The following is a 25,131-nucleotide window of genomic DNA, read 5'->3' as shown; positions in this document are numbered from 1 at the left end:
GGCCCATTACAGATGAAAAACAGCAAGTACTTGTTAAACTTTCCCATGTCAAGGATGTCTATTTGCTCAGTTGAAAAACAAATTGGCAATTATTTAGCACATTTTATATTTAGCTCCAAATAATTGTTCCTAATAATCAAATTCTCAGGTCAGTATTTATTGACTTCTTGTAGCAAGCAACATTTTCGTTCATTGTCTCGACTGTAAGAGAGAGGGAGTGTGTAAGGGACCCGCGAGCTGGCATGCTCAAGGTAATACTTGATTAAACTTTATTTGTGAACAGAGCTTTAGTGCAAATTAAACAATTCACATTCATTATTTATATAGAATTTAGTTGGCCTTTAACTAATGTTTTGAATTTTACATGATTAACACACTGTTATGTGATAACTGTCTCTAATGGGGAAGCAATCAACTGATATCCTGAAACAGATAAAACCCTACCAGCCAAGAGAGAGTCCCCCTCTTGGCCCTGGTTTTATACAGTATGCCTGCTTTGCTCATACTAACTTCAAAGGGGGAGATGTATTAAGCTCTGGAAAGTGATAATTTGGAGAGTGATAAATGACCAGCCACTCAGCTCCTAACTGTTACAGGCTGAGTTTGAAAAATGACAGTTAGGAAATTATTGGTTTGTAGTCTATCACTCTCCAATTTATCACTTTCCAGAGCTTAGTACATATGCCTCTGCATCTGTTAATTAAAATTGGTGTCATCCAGATATGTGAAGGTCCTGTACATACCACTTTGTTCAAGATTGGACTTTGGAAACAGTAAGGGTTATATTTACTAAAGGTCGATTTTAATCAATATTGATCAATTTAAAATCGATCAACATCAATGTTGTGTTTCTAGGGCAATTTTTTATTTTGTTTTTTAAGTATTAGTAAACATGTGATTTAACCCTAAAAACACAACATCGATGGTTATCAATTTTGATTGAGACCTTTAGTAAATATACCCCTCAAGGGGGCGAGGTTGGAAAATTTCTGTCCCAATTGTTCACATACACAGTTCTATCACAGGATTTTTAACCCATTCTCTATGAATGTTGCTATGATCTATCGCCATCTGGGCCTTACCAAAATTTCTTTAAAAATGTCCTGCCTAGCTCCCTCACTTATTATCCTCTGACATCCCCACCATCAGTCCCAGTGGACTGACTCCTCTACTCATCAGGATGACCACTGCCTTGACCTTGTATTCACCAGACTGTGAATTCATTAACACTGCTTTCCCTCTCTCAGATCACATCCTTATCACCTGCGCACTCTACTCCATTACTTCAAGCACAGTGTCACTGAAGTCCACCAAGCCTCCTCAAACTCTCAAAAATATTAATGGTATTAATTTTCAACAACTTCTCACCCCTCTGCAAAATTTCTACATTCACTTCTCCTGAGATTTCTGTATCACACCTTAACCAAATTCTAGTAATATCCCTTGATGAAGTGGCTCCAGCTACCCATCAAACTTCACATAGACTTAGATGTCAACCATGGCATTCTAAATTAACAAGATACCTACAAAAACTCACGTAAAGTAGAACATCAGTGGCGTAAATCTCGTACTCCAAGTGACTTCATCAGACGCCACCACTCCTATTGTAAGGTTCCACCACTCATGTTTACAGGTTTTGAAGTACATTCTATCAGGATTTTTAAACCGTTCTCTATGCATGTTGCTATGATCTATCGTCCATCTGGGCCATACCAACAATTTCTTTAAAAATTTCCTGCCTAGCTCCCTCACTTATTATCCTCTGACATCCCAACCATATCTCGTACTCCAAGTGACTGTGTCAGACGCCACCACTCCTATTGTAAGGTTCTTAACACTGCCAAACAAACATATTTCCATTCTCTCATCTCTGCTCAAGCTTCTAACCCCAAGTGCTATACTTGTCTCATCTTCCTACTCTACTACCTCTCCTCTTGATCCTATACCATCACAAATCAGCAGAGCTCTGTCTCCTGTGCTCATCCCAACCTTAACTAAAATCTGTAATTTCTCTCTCTCTCTACTGGTAGCTTTCCATAATTATTCAAGCATGCAGTAATTACTCCTATTATGAAAAAAAAAACAATTCTGACTCTCTCACATTACCATCCCATCTTTCAGCTCCCATGGCACTCCAAGCTAGTTGAGGGACTTACCTACACCTGCTTCACAAACTTTCTTCACTTGTACAACTGTTGTCCACTCTCTTCTCATACAAACACTAAAATCCCTAGCTCTTCAGTACACCGACCTATCCTGGTTCTCATCCTACTTATCAAATCGCTTTCAGTGTTTTGTTTTTCTGGATCCACCTCCTCTTTGCTACCTTATCAGTTGGAGTACCTTAAGGCTCAGTCTTAGGTCCTTTGCTTTTCTCAATCTATACCACATCTCATGGCAAATGTATCAGCTCTTTTGGATTTCAGAATCATCTATATGTGCCTGATACTCAAATCTACTTATCCTGCCCAGAATTTTTACCATCTGTATTGGTCCGTGTTACTGAATGTCTTTCTGTCAATTTATTTAGGATGTCATCTCACCAGCTCAAACTTAATCTTTCCAAAACAGAATTAATAATATTTCCACCGGCCAAATGGTAGTTACCAACCTGTTATCTCTATCATTGTTGATAACCCAACAATCAACCCTACCCCACAAGCTCACTGCCTTGGTGTCATCCTTGACTCTGAACTGTTCTTCAGAGTCAATCTGTTTCCAAATCATGTTACATATATCTAAAAAACATATCCAGAAAATGCCCATATCTTACACAAGACAATCAAAAAACTCTAATTCATGCACTCATTATTTCCCATATTGATTAGTGCAATAGTCTCCTTACTGGTCTTCCCCAAAACAGACTCGCACCACTATAATCCATTTTTAATGCAGCTGCGAGGCTGATGGTCTGCGCTAAATGTTCATTATCTGCTGCTCTGCTCTATCAGTCCCCCTCTTGGTTACCTGGATTCTACCGAATTCAATATTAAAGTCTTTTACTTACACATCAGGCTTTTACCAAACTACACCAACATACATCTCTTTACTTATCTCAAAATATGTCCCAACTCAGCCTCTTCACTCTGCTCAAGATCTGTGTCTCTCATTGACACACATCACCTGATACCATTCATGGTTACAGGACCTTTTTCAGGCTGCATCCACTCTGTGGAATGATCTACCACATACAATAAGACTTTCCTCTATTCTCCAAATTTTCAAGTGTCCCCTGAAAACTCACCTCTTCAGCCAAGCTTATTAAATTCCAGAATCGCCCTTATAACCTTCTTAAGATATCCTACCAAATTACATCCCCTCTATACAGTTCATACATAACTTTACATATTTTCTCTTTCTTCACTTCCTCATCTTGCTGACCATATGCTAACATTCCTGTGTGATTGAATCATACAGCCCACCAAGAAGCTCTGCAATCTGGTATGCAAATTGTAGCACTTATTCTTGTGTATCAATGCCTATTTACCTATAGATTGTCAGCTTGCGAGCAGGGATCTCCTATGTTTATGTCTGTCTGTTATTACCCAGTTTGTTTTATTAATGTTGTTTCCAATTGTAAAGTATAATGGAATATACTGGTGCTATATAAGTAACTGTTAATATATCATAAATAAATAAATACACATACCCAGTAGTTCTCTCACAATCATGCCTTTTCATAGTTTTGCAATGTGTACAGAGATGGGTGTAGGGTAAAATTGTATTTGCTCCTGAACATGATTATATAAATTACAGTAAGCAAAGCAAATTCACAGGGCTGTACCTAATACTGATTACCTAGGAAATGTTACAGAGATTTCTAGGCAGAGGTTGGCATCATACCCATGTGGCACTATCCTGTAAGTTTGATAGGACCAGATTAAGGGCCACTTGGTCCTTAGGCTGCAATTGATCAAGGGATTTTTGTAAGTGTCAGGATATGGCCTGGGATTGGCCATTACTCGCCCCTGCGTCCTGGTTTCCGGGGTGCCGGACATGGGGGCAGCCATGTTGGCTCATATCACCTGACTAGTCTCTCCCAGTGATAGTCCTGTGGTCACTCATCTGATCCTCCGATCCAATGATCAGCTACCCAGGGGTATTTTAGTCTGTGTCCAGGAACAAGAAGCTGCTGTTCAACTTCTTTGTTCCAGTGCCTGTGATACTATGTTGCTCTGTGCTATTCCTGCAGAGAGTTGCTTCAGCCTGCTCACAGTTCTCTAAAGTCTCCAGCTTTAGCTTCCTTGCTATTCTCAGAGAGTTAGTTCTCTCCTAGTACCATGTTTTTCTATGTCTGTGTGTCTTTGTATATGTGCTACTGAGGTGTCAGATTACCTGCTAGTACAAATTAGCTCCCAGCTGCCTCTTTAAGCATTCCCAGCCAGTCTACAGCCCTGTGTTTGTCTGTGTAAATCTGCACAAGCATTCCTAGCTTTCCCAGTATATGCCTGTCGTCTCTCTGTATCTCACTGTGCTAATCAGCTCCCTAATCTGTTATTCTCCCAGTATTTGCCTTTGTCTACTCTGCTCTGTGTCTTGTCTGTGCAAAGCAGTACCAGCATTTCCAGCACTCCCAGTATTTGCCTTTTGTCCACCTGCTCACTTGGTGCAGCAGAAAACCACATCCCAATTGGAGGGGTCACTGGAGAAAACCACCAAGTGAGTTAGACTCCACGCCTCTGGGCAGGTCTAGCCAAACCTGGGTTTGGCCGCAACTAGGAGACCTAGTCCAGCCACTCCCATAGTCACCCGAACCCCCTGCTCACCGTCCTCCACAGAGGAACATTTGCACCGGATCATGACAGTGAGAAGTGGAGGAGGTTTGACCAGTATTGTGTGTGTGTGGCTAGTGCCATGTGTGATTGTACAAATCCAAGGCCATCAGCCCCACACTAAACGATTTCTTGGACTATTCGGTGAATTGGACTGACATATCATCCTGCACGGCAACATCGGGATCGTTCCATCAGCTGTGCATGCACGGCAGATGGATCGACTCAGCTGCTGACGGCAGGAAGATGAATGGTGCAGGTGAACGTTGTATCGGATAGTCTGATACCAGATCGTGCAGTGTGTACGAACCGCCCGATATATCCTGCCGTCGCTGGGTACACACATTGTCTAGTGTGTACCCAGCTTTACTGTACTGCATCATGCTAGTTACCCAAATCTGCAATAATGTAATATATTATATGAGCTCTTACATTCTTGTACAGTTGTATGTAAAGGCAACAGTAATACAACTTTCCATACATTTGACCAATTTGGGTGTGTGGACTAAATCCACCTTTATTTTTCCGATTTGGAAATGAAAATGCTGTGGTTACCTTCATTAATCCCAGTACCACATGCATTGTATAAAGGGAGTTTTGGGAGTCTAGTAAATTTATGTACAGCTTGTACTGTATGCAGATACAACAGAGAGAGTATGTATGAATAGTGAGTGTAGGTACCAATCTGAATGAGGTCACCTTGTCTTGGGCATTCAAAACTAAAATCCTCATGTTTATTTCATATATTATACTGTACAGTATATTTATATGACAGTCTAATGCACAAATGTTTGTTATTGGATTAGTATGTCTTTAACATGCTCTTGAATTTTTGTACTGAATTATGTATAATCAGCCACAGCTGTGATGCACTTTTTCCTCCTTTAGTTTTCTTCATATATTACAATCATGTTCTTAAAAGTTAATGAGCACAATTTTGTCATTATTTTATTTTTGATATCATTCATCTTAACATTAACAGTGGCATCCAAGGCCATATAAGCACCACATTTACATAGTAAATTGAGTCCAATTAAATCTCTATGACTAGTTTGATCTGATATACTGGTCCTGTTGAATAGCCCATGCAGTAAGGCTTTCTTGAAGTCAGTTGTCGGATCTATTGATTCTGCATAGTCGTGTTTTCAATATGTGGATCCCAAAGAAATAAAATCTAAGAATTATTCCATATACAGATATTCTGTGCAATATGTGATTCCATCAGACGGCTTCCTGTGCCTCAGTATTCTAACTACAGCCCGATTATAACAGTGTGTTTACAGTCATACAGGAGAGGACGGGACGCGTTACCCTTTTCATTAGCAGTTAGACAGAACTCAGGACTCTAGGTTTGTGCTGTAGCTTCAGGGACAACAATTAATTGCCATCTGTGAAACAGTCTTGTACATGTCTAACAATTTGAGGATGTTGATATTGATATCATTAATTAGTCAGTTCATATTAAAATCTTCCCAATCTGGGAATGGGTCCATTATATACAAAGTGATTAAAGTCACTAGGGGACATGGTTTTAATAATGTTTCTTCCCTTTTAACTTATTGTGAGGGACATTGCAGAGTTTTAGTATCATAGGCCCTGGTGCGATGTACTCGCTTTAATTAGAATCTGTCAAAGAGTTTGAAGTCCATCTGAATTTAAATTAATGCTTAAGAGACCCAAATTCACATGTTATAAATAATATATAATAACTATTACATCTGATGGATGTCTTGGTCTGGATTAGGGGAAAGCAGCAACATTATGTCCTTATTAAATTAACTGTAGATGAAAGGGGTACAGGAGTTTATTTTATAAGCACTCGCGTTTGTTCATTTTAATGAAGTCGCCCAGCTGCTAAGGTGGTAGAGGAAGAGCGTGAGCAGGGAATGGCACACCAGATGGAAGGGAGTAGGAAACCCAATTAAAATGAACCACTAATCTCCCCCTGACAATTCTGCAAGCAAATACTCTTCTTTCAGATCAGAGAATTGCAACTGAAAGTTTCAGTTATTCTATCTATATTTATTATTAGTTTTACCCTTCTTTTAAGAATGAATATATAATAATAATAATAAAATTAATAGTTATGTTTTACAAAAAGCAGTATTATCACGCAACTGCAGAGTGAAAACATAAACTAAATATTATACGAAATTTACAGTATTGCACCTCCCTCTCCTCTTTCTGCAACCTTTCCCCTCCATCCCCCCTCTGTCACTGCCCTACTTTTGTGGGCTGATGTAAGCTGTACATGTTCAGTTGCTGAGCACAGGGACAAGGGGAGGTCAGCTACATTGGCACATGGTGCCCTTAGGGCTCATTTACAAGGGCATTGAAAAACAATGCTAGTTTAAATATTGACCAAACCATATAGTTTGTCCTTGTTTTTAATAGAGCAATATAGCGTACTACAGTATGCAATTAGAGAGTGGTACTAAAGTGCTGCATTCCGCTTGTGACATTGAAATTGAAGTGTGTGTATACAGATCCATTTACTTACATTGGGGCTGATTCAATTACACATGAGCTGCTGTTGGAACTGCTTCTGGCAGCTTTGCTGGATGTCTCTTATAGCTGATTTCTGTGCAGACTATGGAGTTCTGAGCAGAAATCAGGCTTCTGTAAATTTAGATTATAAGTGTGATACCCTGTAAAGACCCCCATATATGTGGACATTTGTATGTTGCCCTGAGCTGGAGAATGTTCTGGAACTGAAGTGAGGAGGTGCACTAGGACCCAGGAAATCTGGAAGAGTGTGCTTCACTAGTGAGCTCAGACTAAAAAACTGTAACAAAAAGGGGAGGAGAGAAAAGGACCCTGAAACTGGCTGAGAAAGCACATGTCTGGTGTGTGAGGGAACTGAGATGTAGGCTGTGAGGAGTGCAGCACCTGGGATTGTTTGCAGGGCTGTGACCAGAAGCCAAGCCAGGAAAGTGAAGAAGCTGCACTGCCAGGTCAGAGGACGCAGTGGGCAGCAAGTAGCCAGCAATATGAAGTAAGAGACTCCCAGTGAGACAAATGAAGAAGGAGCAGGTGCAGTGATCGCAGGCACAGTGATATCCTAAAGTGTACTGTGGCTCCCATTATCTATTATGAAAGACTCAGTAAGGCACAGTGAGTAACAACCCTTACAGCACTATAAACTGAACTTTATCCAAGATTTATTTTCCCTCCCTTTGCTACCAAGGGATATTTACCTTAAGAAGGCAAAGCAACCAGCTACCAGTCTATAGTAACCAGTGGTGTGCATTGTATGTGACTTGGGATTCATGCTGTTTAATGAACTGGTCACAATAACAGCCTGCATAGTACACAGTTAACCTAATTGAAATACTTTACCTCTGTTAACTCAATCCAAGAACAGAACTGTGATATATACATTCTGTTAGCAGACAATCAAGAGAACAGGGTGTTACTCCCTTTGCATACAGTTATGAAGGACAGAACAGTTATACATATATATATATTCTACCATCCGGAAGTTATTGAAAGCAACGTGACCATTAGTCTGGATACATTTAAGATATTATCTCAGTGCCACCACCTTGTGGATAATAGTAATACATTGACATACCCAGTAAAAAGTGTGGAGAGAACTCTTTTGCTTTCTGCCTGTAGCCATTAAGACTTTGGTGCAATAGGTGTTATTTGAGCGAGACTACATTAAGGGAAAACTATCTGTTGCAGAACTTCCTGTTATTTCCTAATGGTAATGCCAGATTGTTAGATTATTTGTGAGATATTAGAGCGTTTATCGTCATTGTATTGTTCTTTGTAATATTGCTATAACTTATTATGAAAGGTTAAACTATACTGTGCGTGAAACTGAGTTTACTGTTAACAAAGTCATATTGCTAAACTGTGTATATTGAATTAGCATTACAGTGATCTACCATTCAGGCAAAATAAAACATTTTGTCACTGTCCACACGTGTAGTGACTTGTCAGGGGTTTTTGGGGGGTTCCCATCTCTCTGCCTAACCACTACAGAATCCAAGAGCAGCAGCAGGTCAAAGACTATTTGAAAGGCCGGGATTGACGACTTCTGCAGGGAAACAGGTACGACTCACCTACCAACACCCCACCACTAGTGACTTATTACAACTTGGCGTCTACGAACAGGATCGAAGCAGATTTTGCAGGATGTCAGAACCCCAGCCTTCTGTAGCAGCTCCAAATGAAGGAGGAGATCCCAACCAAGGAATTTCGCCCATAGCGAACGCTTCCCCAATCACGATGCCATACTATTTCGGGGCCCCATGGCTACCAACATATTCTGGAGATACACACACCGGGCACGAGTACCTTTAGAGAATTCAAAGACAAGCTGCAGTCGATGTTTCGACTATACCCACTTAATGACGCGCAGAAGGTAGAAATTCTGATTGGACAGCTAAAAGGTCCGGCATTACGAGAAGTTAAGGCGTGGAAGGATGACCAGCGGAAGACGGTCGAAAACATTTTCAAGAGATTAGTAGACATCTTTGATTCGCGGACTATTTCAGAACTGAAAGGCCGTCTTTATGCCAGGAAACAGCAACCCCATGAGTCACTGAGGGAGTTTGCTCTAGGTTTGCAAGAGGCGCTGCAGGCAATCCAAACCCTCGATCCGCAAGAAGTACAACAAGAAGACGAAACCCTTATTAACTTGTTTATCGAGGGGGCACGAGGAGAGGCAATACGCACGCAACTAAGGATGTGGAAATATGATCACCCAAGGTGTTCATTCTCTGAGTTCAAAGAAACAATGCTAAAGATTCTTGGACTTAATCAAATCATTGACACGGAGTACAGTACATCTGCGGAGCAGTTAGAAAATAGAAACTTTGGAGGTGTCAATCAGCACATGAGCCTGGAACCTCTGGTACCTAAGGGAACAGTCACAGCAGACACAGGGACAGTCTGCTCATGATCCAATCGGGGCCATTAATAACAAAATAACAGAATTGGCACAGAACCTATCCGAGATGGGACGGGAGTTAAGGGAACTTTGACAGGAACAGACGGAGACCAAATGCAAGGAATGGCGTCAGGATCATAGTAGGAGGAACCGGCCACGCTGGGACATCCCACGGGAGTCAGGTTGACGTCCGACAGACCAGTTCGACTCTCAAGGAAGGCCTATATGTCGGCGCTGCAAACAAGGTGGGCATGTGGAACGAAATTGTTCAAATGGAGGTTTAAATTATGAAATCCCGAGGCGAGGGACCGACCCTCGGGAAGAGCTACGTCAATAGGTCCATTGTCGCAGGAGTGGTGGCCTCGATATGTTGGCGAGTGCCCCCATCTGAGGATCCGGGTCAACGGTGTTGAGTTGTCGGCTCTCTTGGATACCGGCTCACAGGTGACCACAATACAGCTGACCGAGTTTTTAAAACACTGGGATAAACAAGAGATCATGACCCCACCAACGACCTGGTTACAACTATTGGCCAGTAATGGGCAGCAGATTACGTATAGCGGCTATTGGGAGGCTGATTTGAAGATTGGCAAAGCAGATCTCACAAGACAAGGGTGCCTGGTTACCACAGTGCAGAATGATCATCTACCTCCAGTGATCCTCGGCATGAATGTCTTAAAGAATTGTCGAAACGAATTGGTAGAGGCTCTTAGGATGGAAATGCGGATAGCAGCCCCTAAGGAATGAAGAACTCTACAGCAAACGGTGCGGCTGCTTGAGGGGCAAAAGAAATTTACAAATGCAAGGGGAGAAGTGGGTAAAGCCAGGATTGCTGATCGCCAGCCTATACTCTTGCAACCCAATTCGGAACACGTAGTTTGGTGCAAAGCCAGAATTGGACCCGGTGGGCGGGACTACGAGGCTATAATTGAATCTTGTGACTCTGATGGATGACATCCATTCGCGGTGGCTAGAACCCTGGCGAGAGTGGAGCAGGGGAAGGTACCAGTCCGCGTATTGAATCCACATAACTACCCAATCAGACTTTTCAGACATTGCCCGGTGGCGAAGATTATTCAAATTGACTTCCAAGATGTGTTCGGAGAAAGTGTGCCGGCAGCTCAACAAAGAACAGTAACTGGACAGCTGACGGTTACGAACGGCGAGGCTCTGTGGTGGAATGAGATAGAGATTGGAGACTCAGACACCCCTGAGGAGAAACGCCAAGGAGCGCTCCAGGTAGTGTGGAAGAATGCTGAGGCATTCAGTCAACATCCATCCGACTTCAGGAAAGCTGAAGGTGTCCATCACCACATCCCCACTGGGAGTAACCCCCCAATTAAGGAAAGACACAGACCTCTACCACCGGCCATGTACCAACCTGTGAGGAATATGATCAGTGAGATGAAGGAAGCTGGTGTAATTCATGAGAGCCACAGCCCATGGGCGGCACCGCTGGTGATTGTCAGGAAAAAGGACGGCAGCCTCCGGTTTTGCGTTGATTACAGGAAGCTGAATGCAGTGACACATAAAGATGCCTACCCGCTACCTAGGATTGAGGAGTCGTTAACGGCACTGAAGACAGCTACCTACTTTTCCACTCTGGATCTAACAAGCGGGTACTGGCAAATCCCGATGGCCCTGGAGGATCGGGAGAAGACGGCCTTCACTACCCCGATGGGACTCTTTGAATTTGACCGGATGCCGTTTGGACTCTGCAATGCACCAGCCACCTTCCAAAGGGTCATGGAGCACTGCCTTGGCCAACACAACTTTGAAATGGTTCTCCTGTACTTGGACGATGTCATCATTTATTCCAGAAGCTATGAAGAGCACTTGAAACACCTAGATGAGGTATTTGTACAACTGACCAAGTGCGGCTTGAAGTTAAAACCATCAAAATGTCATCTGTTAAAGCCCAGGGTACAGTACCTAGGACACATCGTCAGTGCTGAAGGGGTAAAGCTGGATCCAGAAAAAATTCAGGTAGTGCGAGACTGGCCCGTACCTAGAACAGTAAAAGAGGTCCGAAGCTTCCTAGGTTTCGTTGGCTACTACAGACAATTCATTGAGAACTTTGCAAGAGTGGCTGCACCACTGCATGAGCTCCTGCGAGGCAAGTCAGGTCAAGAGAGACGGAGCACTTCCTTGGTTGCATGGGCTGAGGAACAACAAATCTCCTTCAAGCAACTGAAGTCATCGCTGATAGAGGCTCCCCTTCTGGCTTACCCAGATTATGAGAAGCCTTTCCAAGTCTACACAGATGCCAGTCACCATGGTCTGGGAGCTGTACTGTCACAAGTACAAGATGGACACGAGAGAGTGATAGCTTATGCCAGCCAGGGCCTGCGAAAGACCGAGAGAAATAATGAGAATTACAGCACCTTTAAACTTGAACTCCTTGCTCTCGTCTGGGCCATCACAGAGAAATTTAAGAATTATCTGGCTGTCACACCATTTGTAATTGTCACTGACAACAATCCCCTGGCACATCTCTCTACCACTCGCCTGGGAGCACTTGAACAGAGGTGGATGTCTCGCCTGGCCAATTTCAATTATACTGTTACCTACAGAAGTGGGAAGTTGAATGGAAATGCCGATGCCTTATCCCGCCTACCCACTGTGGATGTCTCGGAAGAAGATAGAGATTGGGCCGAAGATATTGAGACTCCCTTATTCAAGATGCCGAGGAGCAAACAAAGTGTCGTCACCTCTGACCCTGTGTCTGCCACTGCCAACCCAAAATCTAATAGTCCTCAGCCTGACACATCTGAATCTGATTGGGAACAAGTGCAGAGGGAGAGCCCGGTGCTGCAGGAGTTGATGGATTTCATCCAACATGAACGCCGGCTGACTAAGCTGCAGAGGGTGGATGCCAATCCAGAGTTTGTCAAACTGTTAAGACACAGAGACCGTATTAAACTCAAACAGGGACTCATGGTCCGAATAAGCCTTGATCCAGCAACTCACCAAAATGTAACCCAAATAGTTGTACCGAGACAACAGGCCAGCTTCCTTCTTACTGCTTATCACAACAAATCTGGACACTTCGGAACCCAAAAGATGGAAGCCGTATTACGGAAAAGATTCTTCTGGATAGGGATGAGGACTGACATTGAGGAATGGTGTCGAGACTGTACAGCCTGCAGCCTTAAAAGGAATCCTGAAACCAGCCAAAGAGACCCACTACATCCAATAAAGAGTCATTGTCCATTGGAGATTGTTGCCTTGGATCATGTCAAACTTGAGCCCAGCCCAAGTGGATTCCAATACGCACTGACCATCACTGACCACTACAGCAAATTCCTAGTAGTTGTCCCAGTACGTGATCTGACAGCCAGGACTACAGCAGAGGTCTTTCTAAGGAACTTTGTCCGCCCCTATGGGTACCCTGATCGGATCTTGACAGATCAAGGACCCGCATTCGAGTCACAGCTGTTTCATGAACTTTGCTCTTTGTATGGATGCAAGAAGATGAGGACGACCGCCTATCATCCTCAATGCAATGGCTTGTGTGAGAGAGCAAACCAGACTATGATTGGAATGCTAAGAAGTCTTTCAGCCGAGAAGCGCTCTCAGTGGCCTACCCTCCTGCCTGACCTTGTGTATCTGTATAATAACACAGAACACTGTTCCACAGGATTCACGCCCTTCTACCTCATGTTCGGACGGCATGACAAGCTGCCCAAGGATCTGGAGTTGGCTCCCGAGCTAATGGGTCCTGTTACCACACAGACTAATTGGGTTTGTGAACATCAGCACCGGATAGTGACTGCCCGAGAGATAGTTGAGAAGAGGATGGAGACTGTGCATCAACGTCAGGAGAGGAATTACAATTCAGATGCCAGAGCGCTGCCCTTACAAATGGGAGACAAAGTCTGGAAGAAGAAAAACCACAGATCAAGCAAGTTGGATGCCATGTGGGAGGATGTCCCTTATACCATTGTTGGTGTCCCCGTTGATGGCCGGTATGCCTACCTAATCCAGAGGAAGAAAGATGGCCAACTCAGCACAGTACCACGTGACCAGTTAAAGTTATGCACTGCTGAAGCTTCCTTGATACAGCAGGAGGACTCCCCTATGGCAGAGAGATGGGGATCTTCTGGGGACGTCCCTCTTAATGACCCCATAGAGTTGCTCACATTCATGTGCGGCCCGGTTCCATTGAATACAGTGGGGGGTACAGCCCCAGAACCTTTAACAGTAAGGTCTGTGGAAGGCGAAGCTGACCCCCTTCCTGCCCTTGATCAGTTAGAGAGTCATGTACCTGACCTAGAAGTCAGAAGGTCAGAACGAAGCACCAAAGGTATAATGCCTGTAAGATGCCGAATGTGAACTATTGTAACCTGTACGTATAATTGCCCTATGACAAAGTTAGATTGTTCAGGACTTTTGAGTAGATACAAAGTTGCGTGAGGACATGCATAGTTCTAGCGGGGGAGTGTGTGATACCCTGTAAAGACCCCCATATATGTGGACATTTGTATGTTGCCCTGAGCTGGAGAATGTTCTGGAACTGAAGTGAGGAGGTGCACTAGGACCCAGGAAATCTGGAAGAGTGTGCTTCACTAGTGAGCTCAGACTAAAAACTGTAACAAAAAGGGGAGGAGAGAGAAGGACCCTGAAACTGGCTGAGAAAGCACATGTCTGGTGTGTGAGGGAACTGAGAAGTAGGCTGTGAGGAGTGCAGCACCTGGGATTGTTTGCAGGGCTGTGACCAGAAGCCAAGCCAGGAAAGTGAAGAAGCTGCACTGCCAGGTCAGAGGACGCAGTGGGCAGCAAGTAGCCAGCAATATGAAGTAAGAGACTCCCAGTGAGACAAATGAAGAAGGAGCAGGTGCAGTGATCGCAGGCACAGTGATATCCTAAAGTGTACTGTGGCTCCCATTATCTATTATGAAAGACTCAGTAAGGCACAGTGAGTAACAACCCTTACAGCACTATAAACTGAACTTTATCCAAGATTTATTTTCCCTCCCTTTGCTACCAAGGGATATTTACCTTAAGAAGGCAAAGCAACCAGCTACCAGTCTATAGTAACCAGTGGTGTGCATTGTATGTGACTTGGGATTCATGCTGTTTAATGAACTGGTCACAATAACAGCCTGCATAGTACACAGTTAACCTAATTGAAATACTTTACCTCTGTTAACTCAATCCAAGAACAGAACTGTGATATATACATTCTGTTAGCAGACAATCAAGAGAACAGGGTGTTACTCCCTTTGCATACAGTTATGAAGGACAGAACAGTTATACATATATATATTCTACCATCCGGAAGTCATTGAAAGCAACGTGACCATTAGTCTGGATACATTTAAGATATTATCTCAGTGCCACCACCTTGTGGATAATAGTAATACATTGACATTCCCAGTAAAAAGTGTGGAGAGAACTCTTTTGCTTTCTGCCTGTAGCCATTAAGACTTTGGTGCAATAGGTGTTATTTGAGCGAGACTACATTAAGGGAAAACTATCTGTTGCAGAACTTCCTGCTATTTCCTAATGGTAATGCCAGATTGTTATATTATTTGTGAGATATTAGAGCGTTTATCGTCATTGTATTGTTCTTTGTAATATTGCTATAACTTATTATGAAAGGTTAAACTATACTGTGCGTGAAACTGAGTTTACTATTAACAAAGTCATATTGCTAAACTGTGTATATTGAATTAACATTACAGTGATCTACCATTCAGGCAAAATAAAACATTTTGTCACTGTCCACACGTGTAGTGACTTGTCAGGGGTTTTTGGGGGGTTCCCATCTCTCTGCCTAACCACTACAGAATCCAAGAGCAGCAGCAGGTCAAAGACTATTTGAAAGGCCGGGATTGACGACTTCTGCAGGGAAACAGGTACGACTCACCTACCAACACCCCACCACTAGTGACTTATTACATAAGCGCAGTGTAAGTTGCAGGTGGCACCTTGCATCTAATTGAATCTGCCTATTTTTAACATGACTTTTAGAGTGCATGTTAAATTCCATAAATAATGGCCATTTGTAGGAGGTCTATGGAACAGTAGTAGCTATGATTATAATAAATGAAAATAGACTGCTTCTTTGAAACTATTGAAGCCAATAAACAATTGGATTTTTTATGTGTGTTAACAAACCCATCTTCACATGCAATTTTTCATGGGTACCAAGTAGCTTTACACCCGCAGAATACTATCATTTGACAACTTTAGTAGGAATCCTAACTTGGGAAAGTTTTCTGTTGATCAATACTATTAGCTTACTCTATTTGTAGCTTTGGAAATGTCCATCATGTAGATTTAGCATACTGTTTTCTATACTGTTTTTTTATAATGTTTCAGCATTCTTGCATAGAACCTACCTTAAATTCTGCGCTTGTACCATATAGTGTCTGTGTGTGTATATATACAGTATATGTGTATATATAGATATCAGGTGAACCTATAGGAGGGGGATTGTCAGGATTCAGCCTGGGATTGGCTGTAACTCACTGTGGCGCCGGTTTCCCCTGACTAACCGCGTAGTCAGACGAAAGGTGCGGCGGGTGACACGCTGAGTATTTTCCCCAGGGTCCTGTTGACTTCCACGCAATCCTCTATATCGGAGTTCCCACGGCAGCCACATTGTCTGTCTCACCTGACCAACCCCCACCAATGGTAGCCTGGTCACCTCTCAGCTGACTCTCTCCTCCAATGGACAGCTACCTAAGTTTATAAAGCAGGACTCCAGAAAACAGGAAGTCACCTGAACAACTTCTCTTTTTCACTAGCTGCTAGCTTCGGATCACTGTTCCAGGCTCCACACTGTTGTATGCTCAGTTTGCGCTTCACCAGTCTGTGATATTCTCCAGTGATATTCAGCATAGGTCACTATCGATATTCTTCAGTGATATTCAGCATCAGTCACTACTAATATTCTTCAGGAATGTTCAATATCGGTCACCACCGATACTCTTCAGTGATATTCAACATCAGTCGCTACCAATTCTTTTCAGTGATATTCAACATCATTCAATACCAATATTCTTCACGAATATTCAATATCGGTCACTACCGATACTATTCAGAGATATTCAACATCAGTCACTACAACTACTCCTTAGAGATATTCAACATTGGTCACTACCAGTACTCTCTAGTGATCTTCTACATCAGTGATTACCAATATTCTCCATTGATAATCTCCAGCCACTCAGTTGTCTTTCTTATCTCCCTGTCAGTTGCTAATTCCTGGGTCCCTGATCTGGGGGTCGAGACCTGCTCATTGGGCGCATCTAAACCCATATCCCGAATTGGAGGGGTCACTGGTGAAAACTACCCATGAGTTAGATTCTGTGCCTCTGGTCAGGTCTCATCAACACCTGGAATTAGCCGATGAGGAAGTTGTATGTACTTCCTCCTTGTCTACTGCTGCCTCCCCACCTAGTCACCCTGACTCCCAGTTCACTGACTGGAAATCTCAAGGGCCAGGTCGTGACAGGGATTATGTCAGTTATGTGGTTTAGAAGGAGTAAAGAGCTTCTAGGAACCTTCCAGTTAGTACCAGCATTAAATAAACTTTAAACACTTGGTAGTCAGCCTAAGACTAATTTTTGTGTTCTTCAGCCTATATTTCAATGAACTTTTACTTCAACAAATGGCTGTATTTGTTGTTACTTAACTTTTGGATCTAGTGTATAGTTCTTGCTTATGTTTTAGCTCTAGTGTTTCTGTACTATTACCAAAAAAATAAAATAAATCCAATACAAAAATTGTGTTATCCTACTGTTTCTTGGCTTCTAAGAGAGATGTGAAGCACTGGGTGAGTAACTGTAACACTAACTGTAGTTGTTTTTCATTTAAATGGATGGGGAGTTTAGTTCTCATTTTTTAGAGTTGTATTTAAAAGATTTATTTAAAAGAGATTAATATGACTGTGGATTTTTTTAATATACAGCATACATGAGGTCTGTTTCTTTTTGTTTATTAGATATATGTTATTACATATATATATATATATATATATATATATATATATACACAGTATATTGTACTTTTCTAAGTTGATCATTATTGTAGCAACTATTGTTTGTTTGTTTTTTTGGCGTTCTGAATTCAGGCATTTGAAAATCCCACTATAGAAAGCCTATGTTTGCCCCTGGATATAGTATTATTTTTTATTATCTTACACATAAATACTGTATGAACTGAGAACTAAAATGCAATTTTATGGTTTGTTCCTGTAACAAGTAGATTTTAATCTTACTTCTGCTGCACTGTTGGCACTTTGTCAAAGTTTCTCAGCTATATATGAGAAGTTTTGTTTGTGTGCATAGCATTCTAACATTACAGGCTGCAGGCCTTTAATTATATTTTCTTTCTCATACTGTATTACAATTTTTTTTTCTTAGTCTACTTAGGTTTATTTAAATTTTTTTCAATTTCACAACCTGTTTTGTACAGGGAAGGGTTTAATTTGTGCTCCTATTAGTATAAATATACGTGGGTGTCACAACTGAATGCATTTAAATGACTGCATGCATTTTACATACATTCTGAATCGACAACAACAGACCAGGCCACTATCACAGAATGCAGTGCCCTATCTTGGGGATCACACTTACAAATCTCTGTATGATTGTTAAGGGAACATCTTGATTTTTTTGGACAAATGAATGGCAATTGTGATGACTTACAAATAAATATTCCCCTCCACATCCCATGTTAAAGAAAATAAAACAAAATACATAAAAAAGACAATGAAATGGGCACAACATATAACCAATCTGTTTCTATGTTAATATTTCCATGGCTCCCCTCACGCCTTGGGCACCTAATATAAATACTTGTTTAGTTTTATGTGTTCTATGCTATAAGTGACAGCTTTTTTTCTGAGAGCTTAGATCTTAGTCTTATCTTTTATTACTCACAACGAGTAATAAGACTAGTTACATATAATAAATGGTGCTCCAGCCAATCAGCTCCCAACTGTCTTTTTTCAAACAGTTGACAGTTGGGAGATGATTGACTGAAGCACCATTATCATACACACCAAGTTTTATCACTCATTGTTAATGATAAAAGTTTTTGATAAATGAAGCTCTTTGAATGTTGGAGACAAAGTATACATATTGTGGACAAAATACATTTAACAAAACTATGAGCACACAACATTATATCAGTTTTTATAGATGCTACAGAAGTATCTGATAAAGTGATTCATAGTTAAACCACAAAGACCCCGGAGGGACTAAAACAGGTGGATAGCCACATAAATGAGGCAGCCGGGGGTCAGTACCCTTATAAGATGTGACTGCAGAAATGTAGTACATATGCCTTGGGGAAAAGCTGAATGGAAAATTCCATGAAAATAATTTGGAATGATTTAAAATGAAGTCACCCAGTTTGCTCCAGTAAGAGGCACAAATGTACAGTATAATAGGTCACAGGGGGAGGAAGAACAGATGGGAGTTGATGGAGCACAGCAGAGTAGTGAATTTCTTACATGAGAAGAAAAAGCTGAGGGAAATATTGATACAATTTGATATACCTGCCAGAAGAGCTGTATTTCCAAGGGACACTCATATTTGTTGTCTAAAGGATGTCTAATAGAGCAATGTAGGCAATCCACCTGCTGGGTACGGAATGTGAATGGGATGGGAGCATATCATAAGAGAGGAAGAGAGTTATCAATATATTTGGAGATGTGGTTTGCTGCATATGTAAATATGGCTATAAGATAATATGATTTGGACTCATGGGGAGTGTTGGCATTTAAATAGCTACAAACAAGGAAAGTTAATAGCTTTCATTTATGATTGCCATATGGATATAGTAAAAAGTATTAGTTACAAAGATAAGCATCAGTAGTATTATAAAGTGGACTAATGCCATGTATAGTACTGACATATATGTTGTCATATACAGTAGCTGTGTTATATTAAACTTGTAATCACTGAATTGCTAGAGGCTTATTATACATCTTGAGTTAGGTGTAAATACAGTATTCCCAGTTCCCAATGGATGTTGCATTTGATATGTTATATTAAGGTTGATTGTGAGAACTTATTTTATTAAAATGTTAATTAAAAAAAGTTATTGCAAAGCAGCTTTCATATTTCAGGGAGATGAAAGCTGCCATTTATCAAAAGAAGTAATTAGAAAGGGTCAAGTTAAATTTACTTTTTTGATGCACTTGAAGAATCTGGTAAGTTTAGCAAAAGTAGATTAACTGACTTGATACTAAAGCTGCCCACACATGCAACAGTTTAATGAATTTTAGCCAAATCTAAAAGATCTTTTCAATTAATGATCTACAGATAGAGAACAATCTAATTACTATCTGCAGTTGACATTTTGTTCATGCATAGAAAATAAGTAAATTAATTATGATTGTTCAGTCTGCTTACTCACTCCGTTATACAATTATTTTCAAGAACTTCATTATCTTAAGGATTAGTTCTTTTGTGCTACACAAGTACTAATAGCGGTAAGATCTCATCTAAGATGATTTCATTGTGAATATACATCTTTTCAGCACAAATGTAATATCCTGCAAGATACAATCAGCAGGGACATTTTGGCAATGTAGCTGCTAGATTTAAAGGTTGGTTTTGCCTTCAAACAAATTTTCATTTGAATCTAGTTGCTACAGTACCAAACTCTTGCTGCTGCCCACATCTAGGAGGCTATTACTTTAATGTGTATCCACTTTAATATCCAACAGAGCTCAGGGGGAGGTGTCTCCTCCCCCTGGGACTGCCAGTCCGGGCTGCTATTAGCAGAGAGCGACTTCTAGGAGGAATCCGTTACTCTGCCTTTCAGCCAGCCATAACCGGCTCCAAGGGGCTGCAGATGAGGCAGCCCTTTGGAAGCCTGTGACATGCGCACGTGCGGCTCCCCGCTGCTAGTGCACATGTGCCAGCCCTGGCGCCTGACAGACTGATTGCGTAGGCGCCGGGACCCAGCCAGGAGGAGCTGGTGAGTGATTGTGTTTTTCTTATATACCCTCTCGTTTTCGGCAGTGGCAGCCTCTCTCATTCAAGAGGGTAGGAACCGCTGCTGGTGAGAGGACCCAGCATTCACCTCCCGCCGACCCATACCAGGAGAACCGCTACATCGTGTGCAAACATTTCCACACACAGAGGTGTGGCGGCGGGACACAACTCTGTACAGCCGAGGACTGACACTGGGTGAGCAGCTCATCTGCACACACTCCCTTGTTATTGATATTACAAGCGGGCATGACGGTATTTTGTAAGTCCAGTCCCTGTGTTCTTCTCCCTTTCACATTCAGTGCACAGGGACATGAGATCTATTGATCAGCCATTCACTATATATTTACATTAGTTTGGATTTTTTTGTGAAGTAGCAGCTGAGTTATAAGTATTACATCAGTAACTGGAATCCCACTAAGGATCTACCAAGAACTGGTCAGAAGTGGCTACATTGCATCGGTGAAAGTGATACATTGATACATTGTCATATGCAACTTTTCTATGTATTTATACTCAAAGACTGACTGACACTAAAGAACAACTTCAATTGTATAATATTGGAGCATACAGCTAGTGCTCCTCATATACAAACCCGGATGAGACTGTATTCTGTCTATCTGAGTGTCTCAGTTATGACTTTTGGTCTGTTTCTATATCACTAAATAGTTTTTATGCAGATTATTTATACACCTTGCAATTTTGTCCATTGATTGTCCATTTAGATTTCTATTCATATCTGATATTTATAATATAATAAATTGTTTTTTACATTTATCCAGAGGTGACGTGTGTCTTTTGGGTCCGGAATAGGCCTATTGGCGCTATCCATTACTACATTTTCTTACCTTGAGTTTTAGGGTGTTGGTGGACCCCTAGGAAGGCTGCTGGCCACAATATTATTAGGCAGTTGTATATTACAGTTAGTTCTAAATACAGATCTGTACTTATAGACAAATAGAATTACTATCAAAGATTTAACGTTTCCGTAAATAATGAGCAAAGGTCGGTGCTGATCTAAAAAATATATTTTTTGTGGGCAACAATAAGTGACACATTTTAATATTATAAAATGGAACCATAGAGAGTCACAAGCCTTGAGTGAAGTAAAACTTTGACAACCAGAAAGCACCTACACCCTGCTGATGCTTCTTCTGACACCGCATCATCTCTGATTAAAATTTCCAGCACACTGACAGTTTCTGCTGCCCCCTCCGTCTCATCATTCTTCTGACACCAGGGACTACAAAATTTTAGTACACGCAGAGATTCCCACTGGCAATTTTACTTCCCTGACATCAGATACTGTATGATGCATCAGTGGGGGAGGTGACACTATGACACTCTGGTTAATGTGCATCACATCAGTCAAAATTTTTAAAATAGATTACAGTACCAGGTACCTATTAAAAGTATGGAGTTAGCTAGAGTGGTTGTAGTAGTAAAAATATTATTCCTTCATTAAATATTAACATTTAGAAAATGGTAGATTGTGCTTTCCATAATAGAATCAGAGGGAAGCAGGAGACCTGCATTGTGTTTGCTAAACTGGCATTGAATCTACTCTGTATTTTTCTTAAAAATAATATTCTATGACATACTGTATCTGAACGGGTATATCATGTTCAAAATAAGTAGCAATATGTTATTTATTTATTTATTTATTTGCTGTGAATATAAAATATTGGAAGAAGTCAGGGGTGCGGACTGCGGAGAGAATTCTTATATAACTGTATATACTGACTGGATGGAAGCAGCCCTAAACTACCTTTTCTCTAAAGCTGTAGCTCTGTATGCAGAGAGAAACTGAGCTATCTGCTACTTCCAGTCTACAAGAAGGCCCCAGGGATCCATCACATTTCTTTCTTTGGAACCTGCTGGCACTTTGATAACAGCACAAATCAGCACACTTGCACAACTCTTACAATCTTCCCTGTAACAGTTTTCCTTTGAAGTATATAACAAGCATTTAGGAGATTCTGGATGTGCCAAAAACACTGCCGTAACTTAATCCTTAGGAAAATAATTTGATGTTTTAAAATGCTAATTTTCCCAGGAGCAAATAGATTTTTTTTTACAAGCTGATCTGGGCCACAAGTATTTAGCAGAGAAAAAAATAACCCTTTACAATGTCTTTTATCTCTTATTTTTTCTCTGCTCAACACTACTAATAAGCTCACGATGGGTTTACAAACTTTGTTTAATTTATATGGTGCTACAAGGGTTAACATTTTAATTTCAAAATGTTTGCACAAGAAGTAAATGAGAAAAAAGATCTTGCTCCATCAAGTAACTCTAAAAACCTTTTTTTTTTCCATTAAATGAGCCACTGGGATTGCAACCCAATACTCTAGTGAAGTGTGGAACGTTAGGTGCAGGTCATTAATCGGAGGGCTCTCACTGTGCTATACATCTGTCAGTATAACAGTGTGCTCAGTGTTGTTACACTCATAATCTCTAGTTCAATAAGTAAAATGTCATGGCTGTGTTCAAATTAGAGATGTGCAGATTTGGATTCCTGGAATCTGAACACACCCGAACTTAGGGGTTATGAATCGAATCTAGCTAGGGCTCGGGTCTTCCCACCTTGTTCGGATTTCAAAATGAGGCAAAACATCATCTTTCCGGCGTCACATTGCATGCTTTTTGGATTGCATATTAAAGTCCTAATCTGGTGCCATTTCATACTGGAGGCCGGAGCAGGAGGTGTGGGTAGTATAAGGGCACTTTGTATTAAATATAAAACCGATTAGGCGCACTGAAGGCAGGAGCTCTGTGTACTGTGTGCTTGCTGCAGCACTGTGAGGCACATAAAAATGCCATAGGCCAGGGCCGCAACTAGGGGGGGCTAGAGGGGATTGCGGGGGGGTGAAAAAGCAGACTCTGCCATCTGAAAATGGCCGCCGCCGAAGAGGAGACTAATGCTAGAGGTCCTTACTGGACCTCTAGTGTCTGTCTCTTTCTTGGCGGCGGCCATTTTTGGATGGCCATTTTCAGCAGATTCCATGCGGACTAGCCTGCTACTGGACCTCTAGTGTCTGTTAGCAAAACGCAATGCACACAGCGTTCCCGGAAGTGTCGGGAACGCTGGCGCTGCAGGGAGAGGATGCTGAGAGCTGCATCTTCTCCCTTCAAACCCCCCTGGCAACGAGCATAAACCCCCCTGGCTGAGCATAAACCCCCATGGCAACGAGCATGGAACCCCATGGCAATGAACATGTAACCCCTGGCAACGAGCATGAAACCCCATGGCAACGAGCAGGTAATTTTAAAGTAATTAGAAGCATTACTGTGGGGCATAAAATGGTGTCGGGCAAATATGTAAGTGGCACTTTGGTAATAGGCATTACAGTGTGTGGCATAATGTGTAATGGGCATTATGGTGTATGGAATAATGTAAGTCACTATACCAGGGACGTCTGAGTAATGCACTGCCTTATGGAGGAGCAAGGACAAAATCCAGGTACGGGAAGGGAGGGGGGCGCAAAATTGCTGCCTTGCACCGGGTGACAGATATCCTAGTTTCGGCATTCATAGGCACGGACTGCAGCACTGTGTTACTTAAAAGCATACTGTGGCACTTTTTTTATAAAACAAACAAATAAAAATAATATAACGTCATTATTACTATTAGGGTGCCACCCGGCTTATACTAGGGGCACTGTAAAACAGTTTGTTGTGTGCTCTGGCACTGTTAAAATGTTTTAATTATATAAAACTAGGGGCGCTGTGAGGCGAGTTTGTTGTATGTTCAGGGCCTTCAGGTGCTGTTAAAAAATTCTAATTATATAAAACTTGTTAGTTAAAAAATATAATGTCATTATTAGGGTGCCACCCAACTTATACTAGGGGCGCTGTGAGGCAGTTTGATGTGTGTTCAGTCACTGTTTAAAAAAATTAATAATATAAAACTTGTGTGTTAAAAAATATTAATTCATTAGGGTGCCACCATTACTAGGGGGTGATGTGAGGCACTATGTTGTGTGTTCAGGCACTGTTATCAAAAATGACAATGATAAAGCTTGTGTGTTAAAAAATATAACGTCATTAGGGTGTCACTCTTTTACTAGGAGTGCTGTGAGTCGATGTGGATCAGTCGATAGACGAGCAGGATCAGAACCCCAGTGAAATCTAAACAATATTTCATAATGTTAAAGAAAACATCACCTCTAATAAGAAATGGAAAAATTACTGCTCAATGTAAATTGCCAACATTTCATATGCCACACACAGTGGCAAGAAAAGTCTCAGGCCATGGCCTTCCTTTGCTAGTGGCAGTCCTGTTAAAACAGGCAAATCAGTTCACCAAAACAAAACTAAGGCTGTAGCACAAATTGTGTGTTCACAAACTTTACAAATCCATGTGGAGAGTCTATGGGGTATATTTACTAAAGTACTGGTTTTTAGAAGTGAAGTTGTTGCCCATAGCAACCAATCAGATTCTAGCTATTATCTTCTAGAAGTTGCTAGATAAATGATAAGTAGAATCTATTTGGTTGCT

General features: G+C 41.5%; 1 protein-coding gene and 1 pseudogene across 1 annotated transcript in view; one reads left to right on the top strand and one right to left on the bottom strand.

Annotated features, from left to right (window-relative positions):
* GALNT9 (polypeptide N-acetylgalactosaminyltransferase 9) overlaps window positions 1-25,131 on the bottom strand; it is a 301,146-nt gene that overhangs the window by 218,657 nt on the left and 57,358 nt on the right. The gene's annotated exons all lie outside the window — the stretch shown is intronic.
* On the top strand, window positions 9,109-10,419 carry LOC148512085 (uncharacterized; annotated as a pseudogene).

The sequence above is a fragment of the Taudactylus pleione genome, unplaced genomic scaffold (assembly GCF_031769625.1).
Source record: "Taudactylus pleione unplaced genomic scaffold, aTauple2 ptg000282l, whole genome shotgun sequence".
NCBI lineage: Eukaryota > Metazoa > Chordata > Amphibia > Anura > Myobatrachidae > Taudactylus > Taudactylus pleione.
The sequence above is the reverse complement of the archived record's forward strand: the minus strand, read 5'-3'. Positions and strand labels throughout refer to the sequence as shown.